The 21,743-nt window shown below is 43.5% G+C and overlaps 1 long non-coding RNA gene across 1 annotated transcript; it reads right to left on the bottom strand.

The window, feature by feature from the left end:
- Positions 1 to 21,130: 21,130 nt before the first annotated feature.
- On the bottom strand, positions 21,131 to 21,516 carry LOC128475542 (uncharacterized). The gene is made up of 2 exons (XR_008346603.1): positions 21,449 to 21,516; positions 21,131 to 21,225 (listed from the first exon to the last, which is right to left on the bottom strand). It is a non-coding gene; the product is annotated as an uncharacterized LOC128475542 (long non-coding RNA).
- Positions 21,517 to 21,743: the final 227 nt, after the last annotated feature.

Below are 21,743 nucleotides of genomic sequence, written 5' to 3'. Positions count from 1 at the left end.
CAAGACTGAAACAAAAATCTCTGAATTTTCATCTGAAATTTGTAGGCCCACATTGACCCTCTCACTCTGTTGTTCACTTTCTTTCTCAAACTCCCTAAATGTTTCAATCACTTCTGCAGACCACTTCAGCACATGCTTCATCTTCTCCCTTCTGATCTACCTTCTCTCTTGAATTTGCTATCTTCTATTTTCATCTCTGCAGACATAACCCCATCAGGAAAAGAGGGAAGGGGATGTCACCGACATGTCACCTAGTTGGAGGATTAAGGAAAGGTTGTCACAACAAGCGCTGCCATTTTGGTAGAAGTTCCCACGAGGTTATGTCCACGGAGATGTGGACGAACATATACAAGAGAAGATAAAAACTAGAAGATGATAAACAGTAATAGAAAGCAATAAAAGTCTGTGTTAAAAGTCTGTATAAAAGTTTGTCTTTAAAGTCCTCTCTACGAGTTTTGCCTAGACAGTGGCTTCATCAGGAGTTATCAATCATTGATCGTTTCACTCCAATTCTCTTCTTTTATACTTCCTCAGGTTGCCGGAGAGGTTACCAGGTTCACTTCCGTGTGTCCCCCGATGACGTCGTCATGACAGGTGTTTTTCGGTGTGGGTATGTTCATGCCTCGGATAGTCAAAACCAAAAGACCATTTTCTCTTGCTTTCAGCCATTTGCTTTGGAGGAGCTGTCCATGCCGTCAAAACATCAGACCGTCACTCCGTTCTCGGTCGGAAAAAGGCAGAGACAGAGAAATATAAAGAAGAAACTTTTCTTAGATCAGATAATGGTTTGAGGGAGGGTGTTTTTTGTAGCATTATGGTACAGATCTGTGTTAGTGTATTTCTGTAAAAAGTACCGATCTGTTAATATACTTTGTGTTATCTGCAAATTCCATCTTTGTACCATCTTATACGGTAAAAATGATGATATGCAATTGCATATATTTCAACAAAAGTAAAAATAATGATTTAATGAAAAATGTGTGAATTAATTAAATAAAAGATTTTCAATGTGTACATATAAGCCAATTTATTTCTAAGTGACTGGGAAAATTAATAAAATACTGTATGAATACTGTATGAATCTGTAAATAAGTGTGGTGTTCGTTTGTATATATGTGTCTGTAAATTGTGTGATGAGATATATGAACCAAATAATTAATATATAATAAACTCAAAAAAACTTGTATATAAATCAATGTGTGTAAATGTTCGTAAGATTGTCTGCTATGTAATGAGATAAATGAACTGAATAACTCATATATAACTTATAACAAAAAAATCATGTGTATAAATGTTTATAATTTTTATGCCCAGCTATTGGGTAATTTGTCAATTTATATTGAGAAAAAACTTCAGTGTACCTTGTATGGGTCTGTAATTATCGATGTGATCATTTTAATATCCTCAACAAGTGTGATGTCCTAATTTGTATAGCCAAAAATTGTCATTAATGTATTATTAAAATATATTAGTGTAAAATCTCATATAAAAACCCCTTTAAACAGAGAGTAATAAAAATTGGTAAGAAATCTTGACTGTGTATTAAAGGGAAATGAATCCTAACCATTCTGAGGGAAATCAGAGTTTTTTTTCATAGCATAGGACACTGTCATTTTTTTTATTTTTATTTAGAAACATAGAATGTGTCGGTAGATAAATTGTTATGCCATCTAGTCTGTCCAATTTCTGAGTACTTTCATTAGTCTCTTGCCTTTGCTTATATCTAGCCTTTTGCATATAAAATGCATGCTACAACTGCTTCATTGTATTGTTTTACTACTTCTGCTGGAAGACTATTCCATGCATCCATTACCCTTTCAGTAAAGGAACATTTCCTGATATTATTTTTAAAGATATGCCCCTCTACTTTAAGACTATGTAATCTTCTTGTGGTAGTTTTTATTCTTTTAAATATATTCTCCTCCTTTATTGTGCTGATTCCCTTTATGTTTTTAAATGTTCCTATCATAACCCCAGTGTTTTGTCTATCTTCCAAGTTATACATGTTTAGATTTTTAGCTTTTACCAGGTTTTATCCTGCAACCCATGAAGCAGGTTAGTAGCCCTTCTCTAAAGTCTGGTTAGGGGACCACAAGCAGCTGTCTCGACCACCTGGTATTAAGACTGACCCTCGCACATGCCTCAGCATGCCCCTAATTACAGTCAGTATAGCACCAGTAAACAGCCAAATGAGTGAGATAGAAACTAAAGTGGTTAAGGAATCTTCTGAAGGCCTCTGAGGTCCCAAAAGCTTATATACATTTATATATTTTTCTATGTTGGCATATAAGAAATATAAACTTCCCTTGGACTTATGAAATAGATCAAATTAGACAATTTTTTTTTCTGGTCTCTTGGTATGAACAAAAAGAAGGAGTAAATCCCTGTTGCCTGAAATCTGTTATAATGAATTTTTAATCTGCACAAACTGGTTTATTTATTTCTTCAAAATAAAATATCTTTGCCAGTGCCTTCCTACACTATAGCCCATCTGTGACTCTGGTATAACCAGGTTACTTTTCTTGTGCCCAAGCACTTCTGCCCTTTCTATGTAACACTGCATCAATACAAAGAGCTCTGGGTGTTCCTCCAGTCACTTAAATGGTTATTTTTATTCTTAAATCCTACTCTATAGACTAGAATGCATTAGCCTAAAAACAATCTGTGTGTATTAAGATCAAAGTTATTAAATGTAGTTACCTACACTCTTCAAAGTAAGAATCTAATCTTCTCCAAATGATCTGCTTTACAAACAAATCTTTTTAAGCAAAGATTATGTCTGTAAGGAAGAATGATGCTGATGATGCTGAAGACATTCAAAGATTAAATGAGGTATGAATATTTGGTCGATGAGACAATTACTATCTCAGAAACAATATTTTTATGAAACTAATTTTACAGAACATGAAGAATTTCCTTACACTTGACCCATTTTCTAGTGCCTTGTCCATGCTTGAACTCTTCTTGAACTGTAAAGATCTTTCTTGTGCGCATGATATGTCCATTTCCTTTGCATCCAGCTATTTTAGCTCCAAGTTCCAGCCTTAAAACCATCATTATTATGATCTATAACTAGATCCATCCAACATGGTTTGGTATATAAATGCAATGATGGTGATAATTTGGAGACTAACCATGTTTTTAAATGACTTGGCTCACATTAAGTACACCTTACATATTTTATGTTGCACCGCAAGTGTTTAGAATACAATGTTCAAATTCACATTAAAAATGTAGGAGTATTGACCAAGAGGCCCCTTTTGTTATACATATTCTAACAAAAATGTATGCATTGTTTTATTTTTTTAAGCTGTTCCCACAAACATCAAATATACGCATTTGCTTAAATATAAGATGAGGTTTTTTCAGAGCATTTGCTCTGAAAAATACCCCTCGTCTTCTATTCGAGGTTGTCTTGTAATCAGACCTTAAATAGAGGTCTGACTATACGACTAACATCTAGATCCCCCACAGCGCTGCAGGGGACCTGGATCCTCTCTCTGGCAACCTCCGCTGTGGCCGGCACTTCCTCCGGGGCTTCTATGACAGAGCGCTGGCGTGACACGAACTTCCAGTGCTCCATCATAGAAGCCCAGCAGAAGTGCCGGGCAGAAGTGTAGAGGTTGTCTATGTGCATCCAGCAGTCGCTCAACGGCTGCCAGAGAGGAGGATCTCCCGCAGCACTGCAGGGGACCTGGATCCTCATCTCTGGCAGCTGGTGGACGTCTGCGCGATGCACCCTGAAAACCTTTGCTGCTACCGGCACTTCCTCTGTGGTTTCTATGACGAAGCGGCGGCATGACCTGACTTTCCTCTTCTCAGTTATAGAAGGCCCGGCAGAAGCAGTAGTTATATCTGTGCGCAACGTCCAGACGTTCACTGGTTGCCCCCACTAGACACCAGGAAATCTGGCGCACGGGGGACAGAGGGGCATATCAGGCGTCTGGGGGGGCAGAGTGGCATATCAGGGAGGCAGAGTGGCATATAGGGGGTATAAGGCATATCTGGGGGGCAGATATGCATAACTGTGGGCAGATGTACATAACTGGGGGGGCATGTTGGCAAATAAAAGGAAATAAAACCAAAAAAAAATATTTTTCCCTTGTTACTCCTGGTAGCACAGGAGATAGCTCAGCCTTTCCGAATAGGGCAGGAAATGAATAAACTCCCCAGAACCTCGCCCTTTTCCCACAGTTCGTTTCCTGCCCTATTCCGGGTAGGCGCAGCATCCCCTGTTTGTTGTTTTGTGAGCTCGTGGGAGAGCCCTTCGCCCCAGCGCTGCCTCCCGCTTTGGGTAGTGGGCAAGCGCCTTTTTCGTTTGTCTCCATCTCCAGTCCAATCCTTGGGAGGATTGGTTTGCAAGAGTAGGGAAGGATTTACTTTAAAAGGTGCCCAGGAGGATTCTAAGCTCACCTACCTTTTATTCTTTAGTCATCTTATACGCTGGAATATACGGTAGGTTATAAGTCTATGGGAGTTTTGTCTGCTTCAGTTTTTAAATTTTTTAACCATCTCCTGTCCTTTATTATTAGGATGTCGCTAGATAAGCCAGACCTCCTGTTACCTTGCCGGCGGTTCATGGGCTTCCTCGAGCAGGGGAGCCGAGACGCAGCCCGCGTGTTCAGCCCCCTGCTCGTTCCGTTCGCGGGAGACGCGGTGAGGTCCGTCCTGCCTCTAGACGCGTGCCCCCACGAGGATCAAGGGATCTAGACGGGACGCGCGTCTCAATGTCATGAGACGTGAATATTCATGCCGCGTCTTAAAGGGGTATTTATCTTTTTTCCTCCTCCCCCTAATTTAGGGGGTAGGAGGATCCAGGAGCAAGAGGGATATTTAAACCCTCAGTCTGCAAGTATCCCTTGCCTGTGATAGTGCCTTTATTGCCTTCACTAGTTTTGAACCCTATTTGCTTTTTTTGGTTGCCTGAACTCTGCTTGAACCTGACTACCCGTTGTTTGCCGCCTGCCCTGACCTTTGCTCGTGACCCCGACTATCCGATTGGCTGCTCCTTGAAATCATCCGTTTGTTCCTGCATTATTGGGGACCCCTGGTTGCTGATACTTCTTCCAGGAATCTGCATAGCTCTTCATCACCGCTTGGGGGCGCCTTTCCTTGTACTGCAGCGTGGATCCACAGCCTGACCCGCCGTTAGTGACACCTCCCTGAAGAATCACCAGCCCCTAGGAAGGCTACGTCTAAGACAAACATTTTGCCTGCAAAAATGCTACTATGTCTGACGCCTCTAGGAAGTTTTGCTCTTCCTGCCTTAAAGCCAGAGAAGAGTCCATTTCAGAATTTAAAGAATGGATGAAGACTGAGCTCCAGTCTACTTTTCAGCAGATCCATTCATCTGTTTTGGATTCCTTGCCCCAGCCTAAGACAGCTGGCCTCGACCCTCTGCCTGAATTATGATCTTCAGGCCAGGATCCTGGTTCCCCAAGCTCTGTTTAGAGACTGGCACCTGGAGGAACCTGAACCTCCAGAGGAAGGGGAGCTATCTGAAGAGTCCTTTTTCTTTCCAGCGGAAGAGGTGAACAAGCTGGTTTCTGCAGTAAGGGTTGCTCTAGACCTGGAAGATGAGCAGCCGAAGTGCCTTTCCAGGTGAAATTTACCTCCACCAGAGTGGACAAGTCGGCCAGGATGCGCACCCCAAGGTAAGTTAAATATGTATCAATCCATCTAAAGGGATAGACAGCTTGTATCTGCGTTTTGACGGAGGAAGGAATATGCATGCCCAGGATTTCAGATTTTTGTAAATTGATTTTATATTGGGACAGGTCGCGGAACTGTTGCAACTCGGAGGTAATGTGTGAGAGAGAAGTTAATGGGTTTGTGACTCAACAAAGCATATCATCGGCGTATATAGATAATTTATATTTTAGACCCGCCACCGAGAGGGCCGAGATGGAAGGGTTTGCCCGGATGACGTTGGCCAGGGGTTCTAACGTGAGGAGGAAGAGTAGGGGGGTAAGTGGGCAACCCTGTCTGGCACCGTTGGCCAGGGTGATTTTATCGGAGAGAGTACCATTGATTCGGACAAAGGCATAGAGCTTGTATATGTTGTAGGAACCTGGGATCTACGGCCAGTTTTTCGAGGACTTGGAAGAGGAAGGCCCTCGAGACCCTGTCCAAGGCCTTCTCAGCGTCCATTGATACCAGAAGAAAAGGGGTGTTGCAAGATTGAGCCAGCGCTATTAAGTACAGGACCTTGAGGGTGTTGTCCCTGGCCTCCCGTCCGGGCACAAAGCCGGCCTGGTCGCTGTGAATACATCTGGGAAGAAGGGGGTTAAGTCTAAAAGATAAGAATTTTGCCAGTATTTTACGATCGGCATTGATGAGCGAAATGAGTGAGTGTTTAAGTTATAGAGTTTGTTGTAGTAGGCAGAAAAGCAACGAGCAATGTCTCTCGTGTGGTGGTGTAGTGTGCCTGATGCGTCCCTAACCTTGGGGATGTACGTGGTTGATCTCTTGGCCCTGAGAGCCCTGGCGAGTAGTTTCCCGGGTTTGACCCTGGAGTCCAGGAGGGTGGATAGGTTGGCGCGCAGGGCCTGAAGCTGTTCAAGGATTTCATGGGATAGAGTTAGCTTATGTCTGCGTTCTAGATCCGCTATTTGGCGTGTCAGGGAGATAAGGGACATGTGATCTAGACGTTTAAATTTGGCACCAAGCTGAATAAGATGGCCTCTCATTACCGCCTTGTGGGCCTCCCAGACTGTTGGGACCGGGGTGCCACAGGAGGAGTTGTTGTCAAAGTAGTTCTTGAGGTGCTCCTCGAGCTCCGGGAGAAACGTGGGATCGTTTGTCAAATTGGCATTGAAGGGCCAGCACCATATCTTGGGAGGATGTGAAGGGAGCCGGAGAGTCATGTGGGCAGGGGCATGGTCGCTGAGTGCCTGAGAGCCAACGGTAGCGGATTGGAGGTAGGAAAGATAATAATTCTTATTATCTCAATAAGAAATAGGCGTCAATACGTGTGTAGCGATTGTGAGGGGGGAGTAGAAGGTGTAGTCTAGAGCAGTGGGGTGTCGGGCCCTCCAGACGTCCACTAATTGGCAGAGTATCATTCGTTTTACTTTTTTAATTTTCACATAGGGGAGACGGGACCTACCCGTCGAGCAGTCAAGTCTAGGATCCAGTGCCATATTAAGGTCCCCTCCGAAAATCGTCACTCCCTCCTGGTAGTCTGCTAATTTGGAAAGGAAGCGAACCAGAAAGGTATTTGGTCCTTATTGGAAGCATATACAGTGGCGAGTGTAATCTTGTGCGTACCCAAAAACCCTTTAACAATCAGACTCCTGCCCTCCGTGTCCCTCCAGACATCAAGGAGGTGAAAGGGAAGGCTTTTATGTAGTAAAATAGCAACTCCCTTGGTCTTGGTAGTAGTGGAGCTGGAGAAGTATGCTGATTGGAAGTGTCTGTTTGTCAGTTTGAATTCCTTCACACCCACAAAGTGGGTTTCCTGAAGGAAGACTATCCAGGTTTTGTAAGAGTGGAGGAGGTAGAGTATATGCTGATGTAGAATCAGTGGTGTAAAGGGTCGCATATGAGGGGTGGTAGTGTAATACTGGAGCATAGAGGAGCGCAGAGGAAGAAGAACGTATGTCGTGGATATGTGCGCAGGGGGGAGTCAGTCTCCTATGGAGGCAGCACCCCAGTGGAGGCCATATGAGCAAAAAGAGCGTGAGCTGAAGGCAACAACTGTAGGGAGTACAGGGTAGAGAACATACATAAAACTACCATAAGCGTATAACAGACCGTATGACATGCGACGTCGGCGGAGGGTCTAGGAAGTGGCCAGTACAGCAGTGCGTCCGTGGAAGTGTCCGTGGCCATGGGGACGACTCCATCCGAGGCAGCAGCCGAGTCCGAGAGGGAGCTACCTGGTCGGCGTCGTGTTGCAGGTCGAGGGAGGTGGTGGGTCCGCATGTGAAGCAAACTTTGATAGTATAGGCGGTTGTCGGAATGGTGTTAGCATGACGTTCTGGAAGCAGTCCCTTAGAGGAGGACGATGTGTTGGTGGATGCGGGCAGGAGATCTTGGGAGAGCAGACCATCTGAAGCTGAAGATAGTGAGAGTGTAAGAAAATAGGTCCGATCATGCGTTGTGGGGTCTTCCGAAAGATGTGGTTGCAGGCATCTGTCGGTGATCCAAAGACGTAGGGCCAGTTCCAGCCAAAAAGTGAAGAGTGGGAGCGAAGCATGAGCTCCTGTGGAGTAGTGTATGTTCAGGGTGCCGGGATCTTCGGACATTTGGTCCTGCGAGGCTTGGGAGACCAGTCCTTAGATGGGTCTTGTAGATGAGTGGGAGCAACAAGGGTCGACTCCCAGTCTAGGATAGGAATAGGAGGCAGGTCCAGGCTCTCCAAGAAAGATGGAGCAACTGAGGCTTGGTGAAGGATAAATGTGTCAGTGCCTTTCCGAGCAATTAGCGCAAACGGGAATCCCCATTGGTAAGGGATCAATGCTTCACACAGGGCCGTAGTGAGCGGTTTCAGGATGCACCTCGCCTGTAGGGTCGTGGGGGAGAGGTCCGCAAAAATTGTGATGGTGTGTCCATTCCAGGTGAAATCACCCCGCGCCTGACAGGCTCTGAGTATGCTTTCCTTCACGGGGTAGTAGTGAAGTCGGCAGACGACGTTCCTCGGAGGGCTATTGGCGTCTCCACGTGGTTTAAGAGCTCTATGGGCTCTATGGAATTCAATCTGTGTGTCCACAGGGCGCTGTAGGATGTCGTTAAAAATGGTCTGTAGGGTCGAGGCGAGTTGTCCAGATCCTCCAGTTTCCGAGCTAGTAGCCACAGTGTGTGGGAGTGTTCCGATACTTGTGAAGAGAGAGTGTCCACGGTATCAGTGATCTTTGCTGTGTCTGTCTCGACCATCGCCATGCGGTCTCCAAGTTGTTGGACATCGGCCTTTATTTCAGATAGTGTCGCGAATACCTTGAGTGGCTTTTTCTATAAGTGGTATCATCTCGTCTTTTGTTGGCAGAAGCTGGAGAGTATCCTGAAGTGTGGAGTATTCCCGGGCATCAGTGCAAGAGTCGTCAAGGCAATTGTTACTCGAGCCGGCGGTAGAAGGCGCCATCTTGTGAAAAGAGTCTCTGGAATCCTGGTCTTGATTTCCCTTGGAATAGGAACGGACCGAAGTGAGTGAGGATTTTTCTTTGCTTCCCGATGGCTTAGGGGTGCCAGGGGCTTTGTTTGTTTTGCCCATTTCGGTAGAAAAACACGTTATTTTGTAGCAGACACGGAGAGGGTCTGAAGAGCAGAGAGCCTAAGCAGCCATCTTCGTCTGTGGCTAGCCACGCCCCCTGCAGCAATTTTTTTTTGCCCTCCCTTAATAAAGGCATTTTATTGGTTTTCTGTATTTTGTTGTTTTGTATTCACTGTGGGTAAAAGGGGGAGGTTCTGGGGATTTTATTCATTTCCTGTCCTATTCGGATAGGCTGAGCTATCTCCTGTGCTACCGGGAAGTAACAAGGAAAAGGAATTCTCAGGTAAGAATCCAAAGTTTCTCAATCATAGTTTTAATTAAATATGAAAAAATAGTTTACATGTGAATAAATATTTACTAGTAAAACTTTTTCCTATAGGGTAGTTTTATATTCAGGCCTCCCCCCCCTAAATTAATATTCACATTTTGGAGGGCCATCTTATAATCTTATAAGACATTGCATTGATGCAAATAAGTTAACAATTGATTTAATACTAAGTATAGTTTTTATACAATTCTACACCTCACCACTAGGCCAATGTATTGGGTACTACACTATATGACCAAAAGTGTGTGGACAACTAAATGAGGTTGTTAGACATTCCATTCCAAAACCATGTCTGCCCCATTGTGGCTATAACAGCCTCCACTCTTCTGACTTTACACAAGACTATGGAGTGTGTCTATGGGAATTTGCGCCCAAACAAAATTTGAAAAAAGATAATAATTTAAAAAAAAAGAAAAAAACCCTAACATCCCATTGCCCTAGCACAACATCTAAAAGATATAAACCCCTGCCTCCGTTTACAAACAGGTTAAGTATGAAAAATACTGCCCTATGGTCTACTATATGTAAGGGATGGATATGGCCCTCTAGAAAGAAAAAAAGTAAGGATGTGGGGTATTTCCATAATCAGGAGATGCAGCTAAACAATTTTGGCAGGGTTTCCCTGCCGTAACACATACCCTGTGAGGCCACCTTTGACAGATAGATCAAATAAACAGAATCAGACAAACCCTCTATTTGTAGGTATACAAGAATAATGTATGGAAACAGAGCATACCAGATACAGATCGACAGAATAACACACACCCAGCTTTGCAGCTATAAATCAATTGGAATTCACATATAAACTCAGCATTAAAGGTATCGATAACCCCCTAAATTACAGGCATAGATCACAGGTTGCACACCCCAAAGCCAGCCCTAGTGTCCACATTGCCCACATAGAACCTGATCAGCACCCAAATTACACACATATTACAGCCCAGCCTGAGCCAACTTTGTCCCCAAACAGCCCAGTGTAAGACATCTTTGTCGACAAACTATGTAACCCCCCTTCTCACTATCCATCCCCTCTCCCACTTCTCACTATCTACCCCCTCTCCCCATCTACCCCCTTCTTATCTGCCTCTTCTCACTATGTACGCTCTTCTCACAATGTACCCCCACTCCCCCTTCTCACTGCCTTCCCCCCTTTCTCACTATGTTCCCCCTTTCCTACTTCTCAATATGTCCCCCCTACCTCTTCTCACTATCTACCCCTCCCCTACTTCTCATTATCTATCCCCTCTCACTATGTGCCCCCTATGTCCCTTCTCACTGTCTCCCCCCTCTGCCACTTCTCACTGCCCCCCTCTCTGCCCCTTCTCACTGCCTCCCTCCCCCTTCTCACTACCTCCCCCCTTCTCACTATCTAACCCCCCTCTGCCCCTTCTCACTATCTAACCCCCCTCTGCCCCTTCTCACTATCTAACCCCCCCTCTGCCCCTTTTCACTATCTACCCCCTCTCCCTACTTCTCATTATCCTTGCTTACCTTGTTGCCGTCGTCCATCTTCCCACTCTGCCGCGATGCGCCGAAATATGACGTAAAATTCCAGGGCTCAGCAGGAAACGCCAGTACCGCGACGGAGATTGATGCCTCGATTAGGAGAGTGAGGGGCGCCGAGTGGTTGCTGAAAACTTCATGAGCGACCACTCGGCGCCCCTGTTTCTCCTCCGCATTAAATAAAGTTTAAAAAAAAAAAAGACGATGTTTCTATTCCCGACTCCCGGGCCGCACAGGTCGCACACCCCTAAGGCCAGTCCTGTGTAGAAGTCATAAAACATAAGTTCAATATAAGGAATTACTTGGGAAAACTGTGTCAGGATGAGACCGAAGATGAGGAATCCGTGGAGATTCAAACTGAAAAATATTAGAGAATAACCAAAGGGAGGGTTAAATGGGTGGGGTAATACTTGCCTTCTGTCTTTTATAAAATCTATATTTTCAGGCACAAGGGACTATGAAAATCTTGAATTTTATAGCAGTTTTATTGAGGTATTGAATAATTATAGGGTCCAATTCAGGAGTAGCGGCAGCTTTATTAGGGATAGAAGGTCTTGGGCATTCTGCCCGAAATATGTTCCTGGCTGACTTGTCGAGTGGTTTGCGCAGCCATAACTCCATGTACTGAGAAACATGAGTGGCTGGGATCCACTCAGAGGATCTCGGGTGTTTAAAATTACCGGGTCAAAAAGGGGGTTGCCTTTTTGTGGAGGACCAAATACTCTGTATCGTTAGAAGCCGCCTGATCTTGTGACTCCTGAGAGGAGACACTAAGACGGAGTAGACGTCTACGCGATTCGCATAGGCAACTTCCGCTGCAGCCGGAAGGAGGTGCGGTTAGCAGCTGGGGTTGTCTGCGTCCATCGTGCATACACCCTCCGACTGTCAGAGAGAATTCCCTGCACCGATGCAGGGAACTCTCCTCTCTGACAGTTGGGGAAGGTCTGCGCGATGGACGCAGACAACCCCCGCTGCTAACCGCACCTCCTTCTTGGTTGCCAATTCAGTCCTTCTTTCAGGAGAAGCTCAGATATTTTCTCTTCAATGTTACATCAGGGAGTTGAAATGTTCAAATTAATTGCAAACTCAAATGAACATAGAACTGTTTTAAGAAGCTAGGACAAAAATATATATAAAAACAAGCAATGTATCATATAAAAACACCTATTTATAGTATTTCACCTTTCCATGCAACCTTGATTCTTTTAACATATTTTATATAAGAGATAAAATATGATTTGACACATGTTCATGTTTTATATATTACATGAGTCTCTTTACATTTACATATTATTAAGAACAAAATAACACACTACATTTCTTATTTTAACAGTCTCAATAGAAAAACTTTCCATCCTTGAGTACAAGTGACAGGTTTATGAAAATGAAGATCTCATTCTGTCTGAATATTAACCCCCAAGCCTCACTGCTTCATTTTTCATATCTTTCTACCATCACCATAGCTGACCCTTTTGGTCTGATTATATATGATCTATGCTCACATTTACAGTGCAAATCTTCACATTCATCTAGACCCTCGGCCTCTGGTCATTCATGCAGATAATAACAGTGGTTCTACTCACTTGCCTATAACTGCAAGCTTCATTAAATAAAAAAGGATGTCACCAAGTGTCCCTTCAGCAGTTTTTCAACCAAAATAATGACTGTGTTATAAAAGAAGATCATCTATCAGCATTGTTTTAATAGGTTCCAAAATGTAAATGTAAACTAAAATGTATATTTATTAATTGGATACAGAAAGCTGATTGGATATATTCCATGGTCATTTGTTTTTTAACAGTGCAAACGTTTGTAAAATATTATTTGAATAACGTATTCAATAATACTGATTGAATCAAGACGTATTTAATTAGATCAAATTTCACTTGGTGTTTCGGTTAAGTGAAGTAGACTTGCTTTTTATAGTTATCATCCCACTTTGTATTTTCATTAATATTTGTGCAATAAAAAAAAACATATTAACCCCTTAAGTACCAGGTTGTTTTTTTTTTTGGTACCCTTTGTGACCACGGCTGTTAACATATTTGTGGTGCTCATGTTTAGCAGTAATTTTCTCATCCCCCATTTATTGTACCCACACAAATTATACATTGTTTCAGGACAAGAATGGCTTTCTTCAGATACTGTTTTTTTATCATCTAATTTCCTAAAAATAGATATTAAAATGATGAAAATTTATAAAAAACACACTTTCTCACTTTTATTTGAAAAATCTTTTACTCATCTAGAAAAAGCTAATAAAAAACCTGCTAAATACATTCTACTATTTGTACTAAGATTAGAAATACCCAATGTTTTTTATGTTTTTTTTGCTTTTTTCTCCAAGTTATTGTGGTAGTATTTTTTTTATTTTGTGTTCAACTTGTACTTCAGGTATGGATTTACAGATCCTGGTATATGTCACTGTCAAACAACACCCCAATATGTGTTCAGCAACCTTTCTCTCGATAAAGTGATACCCGCCTTTATGGTCATTAAGTGACCGTTGTTGCGTGACGTGCCTGGCCTGTCGTTGGTCGTTAAGAGGATAAAAGAGAAATGTACATCAAATTACGAAACAAAACATTTAGAACCCAAACAATTATCTTTCTGTATACACTGTATACACCCATTGCTAACAGATGTATGCAATTACGCATGCCATTTCCATAGACAAATTGGCATTAAAATGAGTTATACCGAAGTCCTCTATGGCATTAAATGTGGTACTCTCATAGGATGCCACAAGTCAGTTTGTGAAAGTTCTGCTCTTCGAGTTCTGACCCACTCCACCATGCTATTATTGTGAAGTGGAAGTGTCTCGGTAATAAAACATCTCAGTTATTAGGCACTAAGCCACACCCAAAGTGGGGCCCTTGAATCTGAGGCCTAGTCCAATGCACAGTGACAAGAAAAAGTAAGTGAACCAGCATTTATGTATAACTCTGTCTTAAAATATTATTTGATCTTCATCTAAGTTAAAATAAACTAACACAATCTGTTTTAACTAATAACACACAAATTATTGTATTGTTCCTGTGCACTTTTAATATGTAATTCAAACATTCACAGTTTGGAAAAAATATGACCCTCGATCACGAGGCATTCAGTGACACCGAACACTCACCCCAGGACGTGCTGTGACCACTCCGGAGAGCGGTCGCAACCGCCACTGCGAGTGATTTTGCCACCCTCAAAATGTCAGCGTGTCCTTTAAAAAAATAAAGTTGGAAAAGTTCACCAAACAGTTTCTAGATCCTCTAGAGAACTCTGGCTCCACTTGCACAAAATAAATTACTACCACAAAGTTTGACAAAAGGTGGTAGTAGAGTTAGTGCATGGAAAGGGTTTGAAATACCTTGAGGTGTCTAGTTTTCAAAAATATATGGTTTGATGGGGTAAATTGCAATGGCTGGCTTTAAAGATACCCCGAATAGCACATGGGGCAGAATGACCAGCTTTGGAAAAAAATGGTTTTAAAATAGCAAAACGCTACTTGTACTTATTGTCCAATAACTTGCAGAAAAAAGTATAGTAGAATCTATTTAGCAGTTTTTTTCATTAGCTTTTTTGGATGAGTAAAAGATTTTTTGGATAAAAGTCAGTAAAAGTTATTGTTTTTAATTTGTCAGCATATTTTTTTTATTTATAGGAAATGAGATAATATGATCAAAACATGAATGAGGAGAAAATTACATTTAAACATGAGCACTGCAAACGTGTTAAAACAGCTTCGGTGCCAAAGGGTACGAAAAGTAAAAAAACAGCCTGGTGCTTAAAGGGTTAAAAGTTTTTTGTAGTGAAGTGAGCTTTGTGTATGTGTATAATGGGCATATGTCAGGACTGTTCTGAACAAATTGGCCAATCAGCAAATAAACAGATGGAAGTTATGTAGTGTAGTGGATTCTAAAGGATTATAATTCATTAGCTTTATGTTGTTTAATTACGCTTAGAAGGTAAGTTAAAGTGACATTCCTGCTAAAGAAGGATGCATATTAAAGTGTTCTAAGTACTTTAACCCATTTAAAACCAATGAGGTACCAAGTGCATCATGACAAAATGTCCCTAGAGGACCAATGATGTACCTGGTATGTCATGGGCAAAAAATGTGCCCACGCCACCAAGATCATGGTAATTGTGGGGGCCCTGCTGCTTTTGATTACTCCAATGGGAGTGATTATGCAGGCTTAACCCAGAGATCATGCTAAAAATAAGAAATCCCGATATGTGCAAGATATGTGAAAAAAGAAAAACTCAATATTCTGTGTTCCTGTTGGATTCATGTTTGTGGCAGTTCACTTAAAAATAAAAGTGAGCTGTCTTTGAGGTCCTGTAGCATTGTAGTTTCAGGGAACATATAGTTTAAGGGGCTTTTATTGATGTTCTTGATGTGTGCGTTCCTGGTTCAACTGTAAAAAAGTGTGTCTTGTGACTGTGTATATTATTATTTTATGTATATGATTATATTTTTCTGTTTTCTTTTCCCTCCCAGCATCCATGGCAAAATGTGCCTGACTCGAAAAAGTAGAGAAACCCCACAAAACCTATGTTCCCATTAGATTTGTGTTTCCAGTGGGCCAAGGATGCTCATGTGATGTGCTTTCAGTGAACATATAGTTTGTCATTTTTTGTGGTGTTTAGGGGTAGTTTTACGCCCCAGAAGCATGAGGTGCACCTTCTTTATTCAACTATAAAATACCAATACTACTTTGCACTCTTATGATTTGGAGGTCTCTTGTGACCATGTAATGCTGACATTATTATTGACTGTTGTAGATTCGATTCTCCGGGCTAGGCTTAACTCCCCATTAAAAACCCCCCAATAATGACACCACACCATAAATATGGATGAGAAAAGGCCACAGCCAATTTTATTTATTAGAGTCATTGTCACGTCAAAACCTGAAACAATAAACATAGGTGCGTTAACAAGGACAATGACTCAAAACACCAACATGTAAATATATACAATAAAACACCCAAGCTTGCCAAGTAATCCAGGTACCATAACCAAATACCACTTAAGGAGATGACCCCACCCTGACCTGAGGTTCCATCACTGACAGCCAAGAACCTCCCACCAGATGTTACCAACCATTCACTTACCACCACATTAACCCCCTGGATACCTGGCAAGCTGCCACCCCACAGACTGTGACAAACGACACAAACCTACAAACAAAAGAAAAAGGGAGGGAGGGTGGGACACGCAACCAGGTAAGCTAACCACAAAAAATGGTTCCTGAGCCCGAGAAAGCAGCCACTTATATAATCTTCCCCCAACTCCACCCCCAAAATTCCCGCCAAAAAGCCTACCCTTCCTCCGCACAACAGTCAAGGCCCACTATAGCCCATGCTGGCCCCACCGTGGGCATCATTCCAACACAAGTTTAACCCCTTAAGGACTAGGCAATTTTTTTTCTTTTTTGTACCCTTTGCGACCTAGGCTGTTTTAACACTTTCACGGTGCTTGTGTTTAGCTGTAATTTTTTCCTCACCCATTTAGTGTTCCCACACAAGTTATATATTGTTTGTTTCAGGACAAGAAGGGCTTTCTTCAGATCATCATATCATCAAATGTACTATAAAAAAAATAATAAAATATGATGAAAATTGGAAAAAAAAAACCCACTTTTTCTCACTTTTATTTGAAAAATCTTTTTTTTTTAACCAAAAAGCTAATAAAAATAAACCTTGTAACTAGATTCTACTATTTGTCCTGAGTTTAGAAATACCCAATGTTTATATGTTTGGGGGGGGCAATAAGTACAAGTAGCGTTTTGCTATTTCAAAACCAATTTTTTTCCAAATTCTGTTTCAGGCGTCTAAAGCCAGCCAATACAATTTACTAGACTTGGGCACCGGCCAACTCTTCGTGTTCGTCTTCATTGGGGAAAAAATCTTCGTATTCCGCTGAAATTCACCCATTCCTGTCTTCTGTTCGGGCGAATATTCGTGTGCATTCTTCGTGTTTGTTTTTTCTTCATTTTTTTCCGTTTCTTTAGGGGTTAATACGGGGTTACAGCAGTTAGCAGTGACATTGTTTACAATTAAATACTGATCAAGTCTTTTCACTCAGGTTTCTGATTCTGCATTATATTCTGACAGTGTACCAACCACAGCCATTTGCCTAGACAACATATAACTATGAATCTTCAGCCTTTAATTACTCCAGCAGTTTATGAAAGGATTTACAATACTACTGACAGTTTTCCTCTGTAGTTTTGAAATATATACAAAATGGCTGCCAACAAGAGGGAGTTAAATAGCAGGGTTTATGACAGCAGGATGGTGTATAGGGGGTTAGCCATGCAAGATCAATTAGGTGTCATGTGGTGATGGGTGAGTGTCACGGCTAGAGGACCAGCAATGCAGGAACTTGGTAAACTCCAACGGTTACAGGAACCTAGCAGCATACAGGTAGCAAAAGGCAAAAGAGTAGTTGTTACATGGAGCCGAGATCAGGAGTAGGCGAGGACAGGATAATCCAAACAAGCCGGGACAAACGCAGGAGATAGACAGGAACGTCAAAAGGTAAGCCAAGGTCAAAAGCTGAAATCACGATGAAAGGAATTTAATAAGCACAGCAAACATACACAAAGCACTATCACAGGCACTGATCAGTGCAACAGCCAGGTTTAAATAGACATACAAATTGGATTTCCCGCCCCACATGAAACGGAGGCTTGAAGCGCGTAAGTGTGGTCCCTATAAGAGGCCACACGGTGGCGCACGTGTGTACAGAGCCAGAGACCATGCAGTCTCCGCTCTTCCAGCGGCTACAGGCGTTGAGGGACTTCAGTAGAACGGCGGTTCGGGTGGACGGAAGGTAAGTACTAGACTTGGGCACCAGGGGGCTCTTCGTGTTCGTGCTCGTCTTCGGGGGAAAAAAATCTTCGTATTCCGCAAATATTCGCCTGTTCCTGTCTTCTCTTCGGGCGAATATTCGTGGACATTCTTCGTATTCGGTTTTTCTTTGTTTTTTTCCGGTTAAGGGGTTAATACAGGGTTAACGCGTACCGCAGTAGCTCTGGCGCCAGGAGTTTAAATGTCCGTATGAGCAACTCTATTGGTCGTCAGCAGGGGGCTCGTCTGCCAATGGTTGATGGCAGACGAGCCCTCTGCTAGCGACCAATAGGGTCACTCGTACTTAAACTCCTGGTGCCGTAACTTGTCCGGCAGATGCCATTGGTCTCCCTGTTCTATCAGTTAAATGTCCGTACGAACAACCAATAAAGTCGCTTGTACGGACATTTAACTGATAGAACAGGGAGACCAGTGGGATCTGCAGGGTAAGTTGCAGCATTGGGGTTTTAAAAGTCTGTACGAGCGACTCTGTTGGTCGGGCTTTGTCGGGAGTAATTGGGAGTTCTTCGGGGTTGCAGAAATAGGGGTAGGTGTGACAGGGAGCAGGGTACAGGGACAGGGTAGGAAGTAGGAGTAGAGAGGGGCCAGTTCAATCTACTTCCACAATGTGGAGCACTCGGGCGGTGTCAGTTCGCAGGAGCCAGAGCAGGAGTCACAGTGTCCAAAGATTAAGAGGAGGACAGCTGATGGTACCTAAAGGAATGCAAAGGCATGATGCAGAGGTGCAGGTACAGGGAAGTCTGCCCAGGATGTCCTCTTCTTACAGATCAGGGAGATGAGCAGCAGAAGATCAGGTTGGAGATCAAGAGACAGCAGTGGTAGCAATCGACAAGGCAGAAGGGTTGATGGAAGATCTGAAATCATTGCTAGAATTGTGAAGTGCAGCAGATGCAGGAGTGATTTGGGTCCTACCATGTAGGGCATCCATGGTGGGTACGGAGGGTAGGAGTGGCTAAGGAACTGAAGGGAATGTCAAGTCAGGGACACCTAGGGGCGTGGGATGGGGCCACAGAGAGGAATAGTGAGATGGCAGAGTTGTTGGGCAATGCACCCGATGCAGCGTGTCAGAATGGGTATGTCTCATTTGCGGGGCCCTTGGTGGAGATCATGGAGATATTTTCTTTGCTTTCCCTGGAGGATTATATTGACTTGAAGGAGGAGGATAAGAAAGTTGTTAAAAAAGAGGAGGCGGTGAAGAAATGGAGATATAGGAAGATGGCTAAGACCTTTGGGGACTGGTTGCAGGCTTTTTGCATGATGGTCAATGTAGTGTGGGAAGGGGCTGGATACATTCTCGGAGCTCTTATTCTATTTAGATGGGATATGGGAAGTGTACCAGGGATGGTGTGGTGGAAGTATGATGAGCAGTTTAGGGAGCTGGGGATGCCGTGGGACTAGATGGACCTGCCATTGTGGATGAAATTGATGATGGTGCAGAAGGCAAACAGTGTTTCGTGGGCCTCTACTGCTTTCCTCTACACTTTCCTCTGCCCTAACGCTGGCAGGACTGTAAGAGCTTGCAGCAACCTCACCAGAAGAGCTGGGATCGAGGCAAAAGGATGTCGTCCTCTCTCCACAAGCACTGAGGGATCTCTATCCAGTACAGGTAAATGGGACTACGATCTCTACCTGTGTGCCCCAGAGATTATGATCTCTAGGCCCAGATCCCCAAACTTGTGTTGGAGGGCCCCGCTACCTTGCCTTCTCTCCAGCGGCTTAGAGGACTCCAGGGAGAAGGTTCAGTCAGCACTTCTCCTCAGCAGCAGGTATCTTCATCTGAAGAGGCAGAGGTTGGTCAGATAAGCACTGCTCTTGTATAGGAAATTTGTTTAGGGTACCAACTAGCTGCTGGTGGTGTGAGACTGGATGCACTGGCTAACTTCGGCGTAAACTTCTCTGGGGTCCCCTCCTGTGTTAGTCTCTTTCTGAAGGGGAAGAAATGTCACAGTAACTCCCTGAGGCTGAGGACACATGGGAGTAGGTTTCAGATTTACAGGGAGACTTCTTGCCTGCCTTCCCAGTCTTCGCTTTTGTCTAAAGAACACAAGGCAACTCGAAAACCCAGTTTGGTCTGCCCTAACCAGACTTCTGTAGACTAACTGGCTATGAGGGTTCTACATTGCCTGAAATGCTGCATGCGCCTGATCAGGGCAAACATAGAAATTCTGTGGAACTCCATAGCATATTGAAACTTTGCCACAACTTGCCACAACTTAAACCGAGTGTAGCTTGGACCCCCAGTGATGTACTACAGCGCTTTTTGGCCAGTTTATAGAGGGGCTCCAGAGCTTTCAAATAAGGTCCACAGGGGACACCAGGAATTAGACCTTTTTTCGCCTGAGGAAATAGATTCAATCACCCTGGGACTCCTCAGGGGTTCTTTTCCACCTGTACCTGGTGCCCCAACACCTAAGTGGAGTCATATTTAGACTAGAGACAGTAGGGATCCTGCGCTATCAAACAATACCCTGGTTGCAGCAAAGTGGCATGTTTTTATGTTTTATGTCTCCACATGGAGGTCCTAGAGTTAGGTACTGATTATCCTTGCGACAGAACCCCCCGTCACTGGGGCCACTGGGGCCACTGGAGAGGCCTGAGAGCCAGCCTCCTCCCTACCGACTATGGGGCCTGGCTTTGTAAAGACTTCTGTGTGTAGGTACAGGGGGCCAGTTTCTAGTGATTTCCCCCCTGGTACAGGTTTTACCATATTGATTTGGGATTCTGGTACTTTGCCAACACAGATGATATTGTATATTATAACTTTTTCCTGTGTCTCCCCATGTTTTCTGCTATCCTCACAAGTATATTATTTCATCACTTGCTGAGGGGATTATCTCTGGCCAGTGGCGTCTCCAGCTTTCATATTTAGGGGGGGCACATGGGAGGCCAGGGACCGAGGCAAAAGGATGTCGTCCTCTCTCCACAAGCACTGAGGGATACTATATATATATATATATATATATATATATATATATATATATATATATATATACACATACACACGTAAGACGTGCATTTTTAACTACATAATATGTATTTATCTCTTTGAAGTAAATAGGGCTGCAACTAACGATTATTTTCATAATCGATTAGTTGGCCGATAATTTTTTCGATTAATCGATTAATCGGATAAAAAAAATGAATGTACATTTTTCATTTATTTAAAATAATTTAATAAACAAATGATGTTAAATACAAACGCAGAATAAAAAAAAAACTGATGAAATGCATTTCTTGTCTTTATTTCCCAACCAGCCCCCCCAATTTATGCACATTTGAGCCCAGGCTTGCCACGCTGCCTCCCAGACACGCCACGCTGCCTCCCAGACATGCCACGCTGCCTCCCAGACATGCCACTGCACGCTGCCTCCCACATATTCTACTCCACGCTGCCTCCCACATATACCACTCCACGCTGCCTCCCACATATGCCACGCTGCCTCCCACATATACCACTCCACGCTGCCTCCCACATATGCCACTCCACGCTGCCTCCCACATATGCCACTCCACGCTGCCTCCCGCATATGCCACTCCACTCTACCCCCACATATGCCACTGTGCCTGATATGCCTTATACCCCCTGATACACCACTCCATCCTCCCCAGACATGCCACACTGCCTCCCAGACATGCCACACTGGCCTCCCCACATATGCCTTATATACCGTATATGCCTTATACCCCTACCCCCAGATATGTCACTCCATCCTCCCCAGATATGCCTTATACCCCCCAGATATCTCATAGTCCCCTCAGAGTCACAGACCTGTTCACAGCACACTGACTCCATACTTTTATAAATAAGTAATGGGTTAATCTTCACTGCCCCCA

The sequence above is a fragment of the Spea bombifrons genome, chromosome 1 (assembly GCF_027358695.1).
Source record: "Spea bombifrons isolate aSpeBom1 chromosome 1, aSpeBom1.2.pri, whole genome shotgun sequence".
Lineage (NCBI taxonomy): Eukaryota > Metazoa > Chordata > Amphibia > Anura > Pelobatidae > Spea > Spea bombifrons.
The sequence above is the reverse complement of the archived record's forward strand: the minus strand, read 5'-3'. Positions and strand labels throughout refer to the sequence as shown.